Genomic DNA, 16,299 nt, shown 5'->3' on the forward strand with positions numbered 1-16,299 from the left:
GTGTGTGTGTAGAAATGATGGTGCCAAGTCTCTGCGGGCAGAGCACTGACAGTTCTGCCGCATGCATTTATAGGAACCAGCACAGAACCCCACAGATGCCCCAGGGAGGAGCGTCCAGCTCAGTCTGGTGAGATATAAGAAGTCTTCCTGGAAGAGGTGACAGTTGAGCAGTGCCCTAAAGAAGCCTTACTCCAGAGCTATTCAGCAGTGTCTGGGGCAGAGTCCTTGCTGTCTGGCCACACTGAAGATTTTGCACTGAGAGGTCTGGCTAAGATGAACAAAAGTGCTGCTTATCACTGTTTGTGGGGTTTGGGAGGTTGAGAACGGGGCAAGAACTCAGATGGCTGACCCTCCTACAGTGCTGTCCTCTCCAGAACTGAGTCAGGAGAGTCAGAACAGCAAGCAGTGAGCCTGTGTCTGCTCTTTGTAAAGAGAGCCTGAGGACGTTTCTGGGTTTGCCCCAAACCTACCCTGGGTTTCTGTCTATTTGTGGATTAGGTGCTTCCTCAGAACATCCTTCCTCCCAGAGCGGTCACCCCACGCTGCGCCCAGCCCCCAGATGCTCGCTGCACTCACTCCTTCATCAGCATCACCTCCCGATTAGACTGAGGATGTGGCAATCTGGCTGCCCAGAATTGCTCTCCCCACCTTCAGTTGCCCTGAGCAGAGTTCAGATTGCACATTTCCCGACACTCAGAGAGACCCATTAATATTTAGCATGTTATATTTCCAAAGCACTTTGCTAACACGAATTGATCTTTTCGGCACCCCCTTGTGAGACAGTTCAGTACTGCTAGCCCTACTGGGGACATCAGGCTTTGCGAAGATAAGCTACTTAGGCGAGGGCCATGGCTGGGAAGGGATGGATCCAGATTAGAACCAAAGGTCGATGAGACCCATTGTCTGAGCCTCCAGACAGAACTCCAGCGTGGGCCCAGTGCCCCCTCCCTGCCCAGGATGTAATGGAACAAATCCAGCCTTCTGAAGTTTTAAATAGAATGAGCTTGTCATCCTTAAGATTGGACTGTTACAGACAGCTGGACTGTTACAAACCAGCTATTGTTTAGGGAGTGCTAACTTTGTGCCAAGAGCTGGGTGCTTTACATAGAATGTATCACTTAGTTCTCATAACCCTTGCCCACCTCTGCAATGTTGCTACTATTATTATTTTGTACATCAGAAAACAGGCACAGAAAGATTAAGTAACTTACTTAAAGTTGAACAGGAATTGGTTAGAGCCAGGATTTAAACCCAAGCTACTCAGCTTCAGAGACTTTGAACCATTCATTATGAACCAGGTTAAGGGTGGATAGAGCCACCAAATCAAGTGGAATTACTCTTGAAGTTCTGCCTACTTCCAGGCAATTCATCATATGCCTTGCAAGATTCTTTCTGTAGGTAAAGGAATTAGGTGGGGGTGAGAGGCTGTCTGCGAAAGTGTTCTTGAGAAATGAAAGTGTAAACAAAAGTTGGTGGTTACTTGATTTCCTCTGGCTTTTACTCTTGGCTCCCCATTCCCAGCCCTGCCTAAAAGAGCAGAGAGAGGACTAGTTTATCCATTAAACAAGTGTGGGGCCCACGTGCTGCGCGTTGTGTTCTAGTGGGGCGGAGACACACATAAGTCATTAGGATTTGGTCAGGAGCACTATAACCAAAGATTATGAGAGTTCATGGGAGGGAGGAGGCAGAAGTGACTTGCTAGCCTGGGGAAGTTGGGGACGTTTCTCAGCAGTGCCATGAGTTAGGTCCTGGTGGAGATGGAGGAAGGAGAGAAAGAGCATTCCAGGCAAAGGGAATAGCACGTACAAAGGGAAGGAGATGTGAAATAACATGGCAGTCTGGGGCGTGACAAGTTCTGTTTATGTGGAAAGAGGCTGCTTGCTTTCTTGAGTTCAGTGAGTGGCCACTGCCCTAGATGAGGGGCTGGGTTACCAATTCTAGGCTATCCCTGAGAATGTAACGTCTTGTGACATGTTGAGCCAAATTCTTGATATTCTATTGCTGAGTAAAAAAGATGATTGTTTAAATTTAGCAAGTTCTGCTGTGTGTAAGACACCGTGCTGGGTGTTGTGGATAAGGAACCATAACTGAGGGCTGTGGAGCCATGGGAAAGAGTCTGGGACTGAGGCCTTGTGTGCCGGCGAGGAAGCTTTGTAAAAGGGTCACTCTGCCTTTACTACTCTTCTAAGGGAAAAGAATTAATGTTGCAATTTAAAAACTCTGTTCCCTAGTCATCCCTGTCCCTTAAAAGCAAAACTCTATGTAATGTATACACCCCCTTTCCTTGTTGCTTTATAATTTACCAAACCATTTCCCATCCAATGTATGACTTAATCCTCATGATAACCCAGTGGAACAGGTGGCCTTGGTGGGTCTCCATTTTACAGATGATGAAACTGAGGTTTAGCGAATATTCAAGATTATACGTTTTATAGCAATAGAAAGTTTCCCCACAGTGGTCTCAGATTTGTCCCATTACGCACACTGCCTCACCTTCTAAATCAGTGCTTAATGACAGCTTCTGTGCTACGTGCACCAGGGGCTCCCAATGGCCCCCTGGGGTGGGAGGTGTCTTGCTGCACATCCGGAGGTAGGTACTGAGAATGTTAAAACCAAGGCATGGACGCTGCTGTATTGGAACTCAAAGCCCAGCTCTAAATAGTTGACTCAGTTGGAGCTGAGCCAGGAAATTCTAAGTGGCAGACGTTATTAGACTATTTTCTCAATTATAGCTCCAAGGAGTCAAGTTGTCCTCAGATCAAGATGAATATGGACATCATATCACCTAGCCCTTCCCTCTAAGAAGCATTGTGGTGTTGGATATTTTAGCCAGACAAGGCTTGAGGTCAAGAGGTGGACAGACAGATTAGAGTTGGTGCAGGAAAGCTAATTGTGTATACGTGTGTGTGTGAGAGACAGAGAGATTGAGAGTGTGTGTGTGTGTGTCTGTGTTGGGGCTACTAGCATAGCTCACAGTTGGATAAGAGCATCAGATGTGTGACCTCACTGTTTAGAGAGTCAACCAAAACAATAGTTGCTGCCATGCCCTTTTATTTTTTTTTTTTTTTTATAATTTTTTATTATTATTATTATTATTTTTTTCCAGTGGGTTTTGTCATACATTGATATGAATCAGCCATGGATTTACATGTATTCCCAATCCCGATCCCCCCTCCCACCTCCCTCTCCACCCGATTCCTCCGGGTCTTCCCAGTGCACCAGGCCGGAGCACTTGTCTCGTGCATCCCTCCTGGGCTGGTGATCTGTTTCACCATAGATAGTATACATGCTGTTCTTTTGAAATATCCCACCCTCACATTCTCCCACAAAGTTCAAAAGTCTGTTCTGTATTTCTGTGTCTCTTTTTCTGTTCTGCATATAGGGTTATTGTTATCACCTTTCTAAATTCCATATACATGTGTCAGTATGCTGTAATGTTCTTTATCTTTCTGGCTTACTTCACTCTGTATAATGGGCTCCAGCTTCATCCATCTCATTAGGACTGGTTCAAATGAATTCTTTTTAATGGCTGAGTAATATTCCATGGTGTATATGTACCACAGCTTCCTTATCCATTCATCTGCTGATGGGCATCTAGGTTGCTTCCATGTCCTGGCTATTATAAACAGTGCTGCGATGAACATTGGGGTGCACGTGTCTCTTTCAGATCTGGTTTCCTCAGTGTGTATGCCCAGAAGTGGGATTGCTGGGTCATATGCCATGCCCTTTTAAAAGTGGCTTCAATTAGAGTTGGGAGAGTTTTCTGGGCTCCTGTCTTAGGTGTGGGGTCTGAGGTCATTGCTGCTCATCAGAGTCCTCTATCCTGTTTTCTTCATGAATTAAATGGGAATTCTCCAGTTGATATTTTGCCCTCCTATTATCCTAAAAAGTCTTATTTTTCCTCCAGTTGATACCCAAGACAGATAAAATTCTAGATAATAGCACTCACTGATGCTAGTCATGAGGGAAGGATCCAAGTACCCAAAAGCCCAGTAAAATCTTTCTGCATTTATTGACAAAGGTCACTAACGAAAAGAATTCTTAAGCTCAGTTCAGTTCAGTTGCTCAGTCATGTCTGACTCTTTGCGACCCCATGAATCACAGCACACCAGGCCTCCCTGTCCATCACAAACTCCAGGAGTTTACTCAAACTCATGCCCATCGAGTAGGTGACGCCATCCAGCCATCTCATCCTCTGTCGTCCCCTTCTCCTCCTGCCCACAATCCCTCCCAGCATCAGGGTCTTTTCCAATGAGTCAACTCTTCGCATGAGGGGGCCAAAGTATTGGAGTTTCAGCTTCAGCATCAGTCCTTCCAATGAACACCCAGGACTTATCTCCTTCAGGATGGACTGGTTGGATCTCCTTGCAGTCCAAGCGACTCTCAAGAGTCTTCTCCAACACCACAGTTCAAAAGCATCAATTTTTCAGCGCTCAGCTGGAAAAACCATAGCCTTGGACCTTTGTTGGCAAAGTAATGTCTCTGCTTTTTAATATGCTATCTAGTTTGGTCATAACTTTCCTTCCAAGGAGTAAGCATCTTTTAATTTCACGGCTGCAGTCACCATCTGCAGTGATTTTGGAGCCCAAAAAAATAAAGTCTGACACTGTTTCCACTGTCTCCCCATCTATTTCCCATGAGATGATGGGATCAGATGCCATGATCTTAGTTTTCTGAATGTTGAGCTTTAAGCCAACTTTTTCACTCTCCTCTTTCACTTTCATCACCAATAAGGGCCCACATTTCCAAGGGGCAGGTTCATTTAGTCCCTCTCTCCTGATAACTTTTTCTTCTCCATCTTCCATGCCATCTGGGTAATTATGGTATTATATCAGGAGGATATTGAAATTCCAAGGAGTTGTGAAATGTCCCCCAGCAGAGTTCTCTTATATATGCCTTGTTCAAACTGTCCATTTTGAAACTAGGCTGGAGATGACCAAGCCCGACTCTTTGAACAGACAGGCAACATGGAATCCCTAAAAGTCTGAGGACCAGATATCCTCTATTAATAGTTACCCGAGGACTCTGAAGGGTCTGAAAGAGGGGACCTGGCATCAGGAACATTTGAGTTAGAGGGAGTGTAACTTAGTGGTTGAGAGCTCAGACCTGAGAGTCAGATTGCCTTGGTTCAAATCTCAGGTTTGTCAGTTATTAGCTGCACAGCCTTGGGCTTCCTCCACTGTGACATGATGGTAATAATAGATTGTACTTTGTAGGGTTGTGTGAGGACTGACTCACATCAGGTACATAAAGGGCTTAGCACAGCTCCTGCACACAATATGCATTTGTTAAATGTTAGACACTATTATTTATTAAAGGGAGAATTCTTTTCCTGTTCTAGGGTGTTTTTTTCCTTCCTTATGTCCTTGACTCCCTAGTTTATATTTCTAAAGCCAGCTGCTTAAATATCCCCTCGTCTTCTGGTCAGGGATACAAAGAAAAAACACCTTGCACATGGGAGTACTTTCTTCTGTAGTACTTACAGCATCACCTCAAACCAATATACACAGTTCATTTTAATCCAAGAGCTAAGGGCCCTTTAAACCAGCCATTCCTTATTTATTCTGTTTAAATAAAAATCAAGGTCCTTTGGTTTCACGTTCCTTTATTGTATTTTGTAAGGCACATATTGGATACTATGTAAATGTGAAATACTCTAACAATAGTAACTGAGACAGATGAGAAACTCAAGGAAGCAAAGTCACCATTTTGAGCTCAGCTCTTTATTGATGGGCTGAGTGATTTGGGAGCGACAATGTGGCTCCAAAGTTAAACAGCCCCCAGGGATTCAGAGAGCAAAGCCTTGAGTCGCAGTCACAGCAGCAGTTCTAGTGACCCCAGGCAGGCAGTTTCTTCCCCCGCAGACCTCAAATTCTCCCCATCAATACTAGGATTAATGCCACAGAACAGTCTCCCGGGGATGTGAAGCCAGGGCTGCCATATGTGGTTGTACAGACTGTGTACTGCACAAGGGTGCCAGCTGAGGGGGTAAGTGGGAGCTGAAACATAGCTCACACTCTACTCATCAATCTGTGCACCCTGGTGATGGGGAGCGTCCACATGGAGGAAGGGACCCTTCTTTCTAATTTGCATAAAAGTAGTATATAGGCTAGTAGAGGCCCTGTGTGAAGCAATGGTGATAGTGATCGGTCACAGAGCTTAGCACTTAGAATGGATACATTTATTCAGCACACAGTTCTTGAACACCTACTGTGTGCCAGACCCTGATCAAGGGACTGAGGATATGGCAATGAGTGTAAATAATTTCTGCCCTTGGGTCCTCTTTCCGTCACCAGCCCATCCTCCCCAAATGTTCAGTTATCAGCAAGGCCTGTAGACTCGAGATGCAAAATATACGTCAAGTCCACCCACCTTGTTTCACTGCCAGCACTTTGTTTTTATTATTTCTTTCCTAGATTACTGTAGCAAATGGGCTCCTACTTCTACTCTGGTCCTCCAAACAAAAACAAGAGTGACTGTATAAAAGTGTCAATCAGGGGACTTCCCTGGGTCCAGTAGTTAAGATACCACACTTTCACTGCAGGGGGTATGGTTCCATCCCTGGTTGGGGAACTAAGGTCTCACATGCCCGGAGACAAGGCCAAAAAAAAAGTCAATCGGATATCATCAACCCCTTGTTTTAAACTTTTCAGTGGTTTTAATTTAGTCCAGGATCCTCCCCATAGCCTCAAGGCTGTGCACACCTGGTTCCAATTATCTTGTCATATCATCTGAATCACTCAACCCACACTCTCCCCATCTGTATGAGAAGAGGTTCTTCACAGAAATAGGAACCAATAGGATATATGTGTATCTCCTATATGTATAGGTATATGTGTATATATATATTTATATCCTATGTATATGTATTTGTGTGTGTGTTTGTATACATGTGGGGCTTCCCTGGTGGCATAGCAGTAAAGAATCCACCTGCAATGCAAGAGACGCGAGTTGGATCCCTGGGTCGGGAAGATCCTCTGGAGGAGGGCATGGCAACCCACTCCAGTATTCTTTCCTGGAGAATCCCACGGACAGAGGAGCCTGAGGGGTGAAGTCCACAGGGTTGCAAAGAGTTGGACACAACTGAAGTGACTGAACACGCACATGTATATATACATATATAAAACAAGATTTATTGTGAGGAATTGGTTTGTGTGATTTTACTGTGGCTGAGAAGTCCCACAATTGTTGTTTGTAAGTTGAAGACCCAAGAAAGCCAGTGGTGTAATTCCAGTCCTGGCCAGAGAACCAGAAAGAGTAGAAGGATAGAAGACCAATAAACTGATGTCTCAGCTCAAGCAGGCAGACCTAGAAAGGAACGACTCCTCCCTTTCCCAATTTTTTCTTCTGTTCACACCCTCAGCAAATTGAGTGATGCCCGCTTCCCAGGTAGCGCTAGTGGTAAAGAACCTGCCTGTCAACGTAGGAGACGTAAGAGACGTGTGTTTGATCCCTGGTTTAGGAAGATCCCCTGGAGAAGGAAATGGCAGTCCGCTCCAGTATTCTTGCCTGGAGAGGTCTATGGACAGAGGAGCCTGGTGGGCTGCAGTCCATAGGGTCACAAAGAGTCAGACAAGACTGAAGTGACCGAGCATGCAGGCACCCTCATAAGGGAGGGCAAATAAGCTACTTTTCTCAGTCCACCCACTCAAATGCTAATCTCATCTGGAAACATCCTCACAGACACACCCACAAATTATGTTTGATCTGGTTACTCAGTGACCCAGTCAAGGCAACACACAATTACCTTTCATACTATTCCACAAAACTCACCACTCTGTCCTTCATACAACCTAGCTTGTTCTTTGTGTGGTCTCATCCCTTTGGCTGGAACACCAGTTCCCTGGTTCTCCCCTTGACCATCTCCTTCTCATCCTTCAATGCTCAGTGGAAAAGTCACTCTGAACCTCAGAGATGTGATCTGGACCACCTTGTTAAAGTAGCATAGAATTCTACGCCCACCAACCACTCTTTGCTAGGATGTTCCACAACAAGGCATCCCAGCTCAATTTGTAAGTACACAGTTCTTTGTTTACAATCTGTCATATCTGCTAGATTGTAAGCCTTGTAACATGATTGTTTGTTTTCCACTATAAATCCCTTCAGAATTTTGCTAGTCTCTGGAGCAGAGTAATAAATACCAAATATTTGCTAAATGAAGTTGTTACAGAAAATTTGTCTCTCAAAGGGGAGTAATCATCACAATACAACATAGAGATACATTTTGTGACAAAGGTAGTGATATGCTGGTAAACTGACTTTCAAAAAAAGAACCTGATCTGTCTGTCATTTGTTGATTTCCATGGTGGTGTAAATACTCCCATCTGAGCTGATTTCAAGTTACCAATGGTTTAAAAACTGACTTGTAAAAACAGTTTTTCAAAGGGCTTTCCTGGCGGCTCAGATGGTAAAGAATCTACCTTCAATGCGGGAGACCTGGATTTGATCCCTGGGTTGGGAAGATCCCCTGGAGAAGAGAACAGCTACCTATTCCAGTATTCTTCCCTGGAAAATTACAAGAACAGAGGAGCCTGGCAGGCTACAGTCCATGGCGTCACAAAGAGTTGGACACGAAAGCTGTTATGAGCTGCCTCTAGCCTGTCACTGGACAAGAGGTCTGCATGGGTGCAACAAGAGCCCATTAGTTCATGCTGGGGAGCTCAGCAAAGGCTTCCTGGAGGAGGTGACACTTGATCTGTGTTTTGAAGACTGGGTATGTTGGTTCAGGCCTTTTAACTCCAAAATAGCCAACAGAGCCCTGCTCCCAGTAGCCCATGTTCAACTGTTCCTGGCTCCTCTAACTCAGCTCATTTCTGCTTGCCCAGGAGTTACCACTTGATTAGTCCAAGCCTCAGAAAGGGTTTCCTTGTGGCCAGAATTCTACTGGGTTTGCTTTGAATGCAGCAAAGTAGAGTAAGACTGGGTAGAAGTTGGTCAAGGGAGAAAGGTTAAGAGTTTTTCAAACAGAGGAGCAATTTATGCAACTCAGCAGTTCCATAAGTCTAAAAGTATATAGGAGAGCGTGGAGGAAGATTAGCTTCTGCCAGGCTGTGTTTGATAGGCTGAGGAGCTATGCTGATTCACAGCATAGGATGGGGTGGCAGAGGGAAAGAGAAAGGAATTGATCACTTTCCCTGCATAATAATTCCTGCCTAATTCACAACTGGTAATTGTCAGGTTTTGTTTTCGTGGGTTTCATTTTTTTTCTGGTATGGAATCATTTGATTAACATCTGTCTCTTCTAAGAGACTGTAAACTTCACAAGGGCAGGGACTGTCTTGTTTACTATTATTTTCTTAGTATCTGACACAAAGCCTCCTACATAGTAGTCAACAAAATACAATCTTGTTGAAAGTCTGCATCACCTGGGGAACGTTTAAAACATGCTTATGTCTACTTAGCCTGAAATAAGATCTGTAAGTCTCTCTTCCCTGAACCTCTGAACCACAAGGATGTAGAGAAAGTAGTAAGGCAGGTGTCCATGTTTTGTAAAAACCGCTCAAGAAATTCACTTCCATTTCTCCTTTCAAAACCAATCAAGTGGATCCTTTAAATGGTTTAACCAAGTGTGACATGATTTAATTTTACTGGTATAAGGACAGAGACTTAGTGGGGCTGGCCTCCATGTTTTGTAAAAATCACTCAAGAGATACCCTTCCTTTTCTCTTCTCAAAGCCAATCAAGTGGATCCTTTAATTGGTTTAACGAAAAGTGTGATGTGATTAAATTTTGCTGGTTACATAAATAGGCCTGATGGCAGTGGGGAGGAACCCACAGAGGTATGGCAGTGGAGAAGAACCCGCAGAGGTGCTGAAGTGCTGGGCCCAGTAAGGAAGCCCATGCTGTAATCAGGTAAAAAACGAGACAAGTCTGATTTAAATCTCTGGCGGTGGGTGTAAAGAGGAAACAGATTCAAGACACGCTCAGGACATAGAATCTACACAATCTGGTGCCCATTTGGACACAGTGTAAGAAGTGAGACGGAGGAATCTAGGTTGAAGGTTGGAGTGAGTGTTAGTGAATAGGGAGGAGGGAAGAGTCACTTTTAAAGTTGCTACATTTCAAGTGCTTGTTGGGTGTGAAAATATTAGTTGCTCAGTTGTGTCCGACTCTTTGCGACCCCATGGATTGTAACCCGTCAGGCTTTACAGGATTTATGGGATTTCCCAGGCCAAGAATACTGGAGTGGGTGGCCATTTCCTTCTCCGGCAGATCTTCTCAACCCAGGGATCGAACCCCGGTCTTCTGTACTGCAGGGAGGCTCTACCCTCTGAGTCACCAGGGAAGCCCAAAAGGAGACTTAAATATCAGTGTTCTCCAAGAACTCTGGAGAACACTGATATTTAAGAAGCAGGTTAGAAAAAGAATTTTTGGAGACTGAGAAGAATGACCAGAGAGGAACAAGGAAAACCTGAAGATAGTTGGAAAATAAGTGATAATGTCCAACAGCATCAAACTTTGCTTAAAGCTTAAGTTGGTGACTTGAAACTACCTTCGATGAGTGATGGTGACGAGGGCACTTTCTTTCGGGGCAGAAGCTGCCGGGCAGAGGACGAAGGAGGAAGTGGCGACAGCCAGTTCAGACTACCTTTTTCAAAAAGCTTTGCTGTGAGGAGGAGGGATGGTACGACTGACCAGGACGTTAGACGCTCTGAGCCCCTTTATAGCTGAGAGGGAGGGGGGAGGAGTGAGCGGACAGCAGCGCACACGTCGCCGGGGCTGCGCCCTTTTGCCTGCTCCTCCCCCCACGTGACCCGGAGGCCGCCTACGCAGGCCGGCCTCGCGGAGACTACAGTCCCCAGAAGGCTGCGCGGCGCTGGGGGGCGGAGCCGAGGCCTGGCGCACGTCTCGGAGGCTCGAGCGGAAGGGCTAGAGCTTGGAGGAGGCGGCGGATGCGGAGAGCCAAGACGCGCCGGGTAACAAGTTGCTTCGCGTACCTGTCCCTCCCTCCCTCCGCACTCCAGACTGGGGCTCGGGGCTTCCAAGTCTCCCTCAACACTTGGGACAAGCTTTCTTTCCCGTTTTGTTACCGGTATTTTTCTTCTCACGTGACGCGTGGGGCCGGCCCCCGCCTGCGGCGGAGGTTACTGGGAAGCTCCCGCCCTTCGACCCCTGCGGGCCCTGGGTTGCGGGGGACCGTCTCAGACCACTTTTTCCTTCTTTGGGCTGCGTGCTTGCTTTGGGTGTTCTCCCCAAATACTGTCTGCGAAGGGGCAGTTCCTTTCCTGTGTTTCAACAGGTACTGACTGGGGACTTGGGGACCCCTTTTTCTCTCCAGTGGGTAGGAGGATGTGGACACCGGGGGCCACCTGAGACTACCCCAGGGCTTCGGGCGATTTCGGGGCGCGAGCCCTGAGCCTCTGGAGCGAGTCCGCTGGGCTGGCTGGGAGCCCCGGGCTATGAGCTCGGAGTGAGCTGTCTGTTCGCGAGGGAAGGTATACTTCCTGGTTTTCTTGGGCCACCCTCGAAAAACTCCAAGTCCGCTTTTTAAAGTTTTCTTTATCAATAAAAGCCTCCTCTCAGAGTTGAGTAGGGAAGAAGCACAGGATTTGGAATCTGATGTCCTGGATAGAGTCTCGGGCCTCCCACTTGCTGCATCGTTATCTTTTGTAGCCCGTTTATTGCCTCCCGGGTTTCCCAATCTGAAAAATGGGGGTTTTCGTCTTTGGCCTGCCTGCCTTCCAGTGTCCAGCGGTCTAGCAGAAGTGACATGTGTCAGAAAGGATGTTTCCCATATAACAATCTCACTGTCTTTTCTGTCTCCAGCCCAGGTCAGTTGAATTTTCAAACCGTGTTCATGTCTTTATGGACTTGATCATAAACGTGAACCGTATGAAGATCAAATGAGTTAGTAAATAGGGGGAAAATGTCTTTGGAAACGAAAGTGAATCATACAGATGTTCTTATGTCTTGTTCCTGGTGAAGAGGTAACATTAGGGCCCCATCACCTGTGGAGTCAATTTTAAACTTCGTCTGGATTTTAAGGTCCCACCAGAATTTGGATTGTTCTGTCCCACCAGCTTGCGTGCACGCACTTACCAGCAATCTTGTTCTCCTCTTGCTTTGTTACAGCCATCCTTTCTAAAGTGCTACACAGTGGACAAGTATCCCGGAAAGTACTTAATGTTCCTCATGTGTAGTGCTAGGCTTATGCTTGTCCCCAGCTGGTCGGCCCTTTTGAGGTACTACTTGTTCTAAACCTAGCTCTGATTGTATCACAGTATCACTAACCTGAATGTATACTAGCTGAAATGAGAACTATTGGAGTTATTTTTACCTATCCTAGATACATGTGTTAGGAGTCTGTGTTACCTCATAGTTAGAATTCAGAATATAAACAGCCAGTATTCATATCTAGTTTTTATTCTGGGAGTTCAGTCTGAGACTCCAAGCAGGTGACTTTGTTTCTCTTTCCCCTTGTAGAGAGTGAGGATTTTACAGTCAACTTTTTGTGGGTTTGGCAGTATAGTAATTAGGTAGTCTTGTATTATTTCTGAAATCATTGGTTGGAAAATACTTGAATGTGGTTCTGAAACCAAAGGATGGCACAATTGTTGAATGTATAAAGCTGAACAAATCTGAGTTGAAATCCTGGTGCTGTGACTTCCAGTTCATGAGATCTGGCAAATTATTTAATCTCTTTAAGCTTGTCTACTAATTTCTGAAAAGAAGATGATATCATTTGCCTGTTAAGGTGTCTATACAGATTAAATGAGAGGTGAATATAAAGTAGTGCTGGAGTGAGTACGTGCTCATTATTTTGTTGCTATTCTAATTGATGACTATGATGATGGTAAAAAGTGATGAAATTTTAGGTAAAGTATTTTCTTAAGATTCAATTTTGTTGTTGTTGTTCGTAAAGTGAGGATAGTTATCCTTAACCCATAAACTTAAAGAAGCACTAAGAAGTGCTTAGGTTTTTTTTTTAAAGCAGTTGCATTTTATATAAAGATTTTTACATTTAGAAGATTCCAGAACGCTCTTGTTGCTGGGGTGTGCTATTGGGCCAGTGCTTCATTGATAACCCATAATAAGAATTTAGTTTTGTGTCTTTCTGCGCATTGTAGCTTGTAGCAGAACAATTATCTATGTTAATAACTTCAGTTGAGTTCATTTCAGTCGCTCTTTGCCACCCCATGAACTGCAGCACTCCAGGTCTCCATGTCCATCACCAACTCTGGCGGAGGCCAACCAAACCCATGTCCATTGAGTCAGTGATGCTATCCAACTATCTCATCCTCTGTCATCCTCTTCTCCTCCTGCCCTCAATCTTTCCCAGCATCAGGGTCTTTTCAAATGAGTCAACTCTTCACATCAGGTGGCCAAAGTATTGGAGTTTCAGCTTCAACATCAGTCCTTCCAATGAACACCCAGGACTGATCTCCTTTAGGATGGACTGGTTGGATCTCCTTGCAGTTCAAGGGACTCTCAAGAGTCTTCTCCAACACCACAGTTCAAGAGCATCAGTTGTTCGGCGCTCAGCTTTCTTTATAGTCCACCTCTCACATCCATACATGACTACTGGAAAAACCATAGCCTTGACTAGACAGACCTTTGTTGGCAAAGTAATGTCTCTGCTTTTTAATATGCTGTCTAGGTTGGTCATAACTTTCCTTCCAAGGAGTAAGCGTCTTTTATTTTCATTGCTGCATTGTTAATGACTTAGATATTGACTATTGACTAGGGTAGAGTTTTATAGAGCATTTTTTACTGGCTTCCCACCCTCCCTGCCTTTTTTTTTTAAAGCCAGACTATTTGACTCTAAAAGTTCAATTGAGTTGGTAGGGGCCAGAAGATTTGGTGACTCTCAGTTTCTGAAAGTGATAACTTAGTGACAAGTGCTTATGGTGGCACTGGTGTGTGTGTGTGTGTATCTACAAGGAGTGAGAGTTTAGAGAAACCACGGGGGAACGTCTACTAGAGAAAACTGATTTGTTGGTCCAAGCAGAGTCTTAGAGTTAAGAATTGAAATGTTTACTTTTCATTCCTTCAGATGCTGTGTTTATTACAAGTTGTCTGAAGATTCAACTGTCTAGGAACTGTTTCCTTTACTCTCTTTTTTATGTGGTTTCCCCTGGTTCCACTTTACCAGTTTCACCCTGACCTGTAGTTAAGAATCAGCAAGATGACAATTTTTTTTTCCTACTACAGACTTGTGTATAAACTGTAACAATAGTCATTTCCATTAAAATCTGCTTTGTGTGCTGTACCATGTTATTTTTTTCCTTTATGTTTTAAACATTTTTGTTCTTGACTTTTTTATTTAAAAGAAATTTTTGGAAGATAGACCCATTTTCAGGCTTAGTTGAAAGACAGTATTATCGTTACTGTGTTTAGTTATTATATTTTCTTATAGTCATGAATTTAGGTGATACATATATATTCACTCTCATAAAGCTTCACATGATCACTGTAATTTTTTTAGCCAAGGTTAAGTTTGTTGACCGTGCCCACTGAACCCTGAAAAATAGCAAAACTAATTGTCTAATGTGTTTCAATCTGTGACCCTGTCCTCATTAGCTCACCATTTACAAACTATCTCACCAGAATGAGTGATAAGACTAGTGTATTGTTGATTTGGCACTTGTGCACTCATTAGACATGACAGAAGTAAATGAACTAGTGCCAAAAGTAGAAGTGTAGATTTTTAATTATATAAAACTGCAATACAAGACTAGCACTCGCACTGTGTATAAAACTGGTGACCTATGGGATGATCTTTGATAATCACTAACCTGAACTATATTTTAGACATTTAGTTGTTGAATTGTATTGGTTGCAGGCATCCCACCCACAGGAGAAGTGAGAAGAAATGGAACTAGGATGTTCATATCTTAAAAGAGAACCTACTTCTACTATGCCACCCACCAGGAAATGTGTTCTTAGCTAGTGGGGAAAGCATGCAGAGTTTTCTGTTAATGAGCCCAGTAGGATGAATGAAGCCTGGGTAACTCCTGAACTCCTGAGAGCTTATTAGAATGACAGAGGAATCCCAGTTGTCAGAGGTTTAGAGAGAAGAGAAGTTATAGGGTATTGCTGTGCAGAGGTAAACCTGCATGTGGAGAGAGTATTTTCCTCGCAGTGGAACATGGACCTGTTGCTCACAGTCCATGGTATGCATTTTCACAGTCTCATGCTAGCCTCTGTCTAGTTTGTTATTCTTCAAATTTGTTCTTCAGTTTTATCTGTTGTCCCTTGTGCCCCTTTTGTAAAATTTTTCGTTATTATTTATTTTTATGTCAAACATGGCTGGTTTAGACTAGGGATAACAACAGAAGCAGAGAAGCACTGTTAGAAGCAGCAGATTCTTGTGCCTAATATTCTGAGGTTCCCAAATAACATGAGTTAACCTGTACATATGGTAATATGAATTTCTAGAATGGACAAATTCATGACTGTTTAACTTAGTACAAAGGCAAAAATATGGGCAAATGGTATGTGGTATTCTTATTATGAGATTCGCCTCTTTAGGAACGAATAGGTGTAGTGTTAATCCTGGCTTGTATACGGGCTGTTTCAGGTTCTTTGCCATGGAATACCAGATGAGTATTAAAGAAGGGAAGCCCTTGGATTTAAACATTCCCCTCTGAAATTTATACCAGCAGCCCTGGTTGTTTTTTTCTTATCATCTGTAAAACAGGGTTAATAATACCAACCCTGCTTGTTTATAAAGAGTAGAGGGAAAAGTTAACAAGGATGTCTTGGAAATGGGGTAACTAACTGTAGGGGAAAGACTGACGGAAGGGCAGAGACAGAGAGAGGAAAAGTCTCACATTGGGGTGGGTAACTTGTCCCTGAGACAGAAAGAGGATACACAGCAAAAGCAGAGAGTGAGGGTTAGTCAGAGACAGACAGGGGACATCAGAAACACTTTAGAGGGACAATCAGACTGAGGCAGTTAGAAAGAGGGGTAAACAGATGTAGAGGAAAGGGCTGACTTAGAAATGACAGGTGGATTCAGGGAGGGAACTGGTGAAAGACTGCAAGAGGGAGCAACCAGGAGGGCATGGCCAAGAGCTTGTTGAGTTAGTTTTTTGAGTTTTTATCTGTTACTTGGGGAGATCTTGTAGATGTTTGTAATTAGCCAAGAGAGGGAAGAAATGCAGATTTTAGTAGTAAATCAAGTAACATGTTTATACAATTTTTATTACACTAAAATTTTCCCTTAAGCACTCATTTTATTTTGCTTATTCAAAATACAAACACCAAGCCAACTTTGGCTGCAGGCCTGTTAACTGCTTACTTGACCCCTTCATAGGATTGTTGTTCAGTCGCGTCCAACACTTTTGCAACCCTATG

The 16,299-nt window shown here is 44.1% G+C and overlaps 1 protein-coding gene across 5 annotated transcripts in view; it reads left to right on the forward strand.

Moving 5' to 3' along the window:
* Positions 1-10,808: 10,808 nt before the first annotated feature.
* Positions 10,809-16,299, forward strand: part of R3HCC1L (R3H domain and coiled-coil containing 1 like) — a 65,460-nt gene continuing 59,969 nt past the window's right edge. For 3 of the 5 annotated variants that reach the window (XM_061162331.1, XM_061162336.1, XM_061162335.1), the window contains exon 1: positions 10,824-10,916. The gene's annotated coding sequence lies outside the window, so the exon portion shown is untranslated. Of the gene's footprint in view, positions 10,917-11,099; positions 11,240-16,299 lie in introns of those variants that run through there. The other 2 variants (XM_061162334.1, XM_061162333.1) reach the window with 2 other exon arrangements.

Source organism: Dama dama, chromosome 15 (assembly GCF_033118175.1).
Source record: "Dama dama isolate Ldn47 chromosome 15, ASM3311817v1, whole genome shotgun sequence".
Lineage (NCBI taxonomy): Eukaryota > Metazoa > Chordata > Mammalia > Artiodactyla > Cervidae > Dama > Dama dama.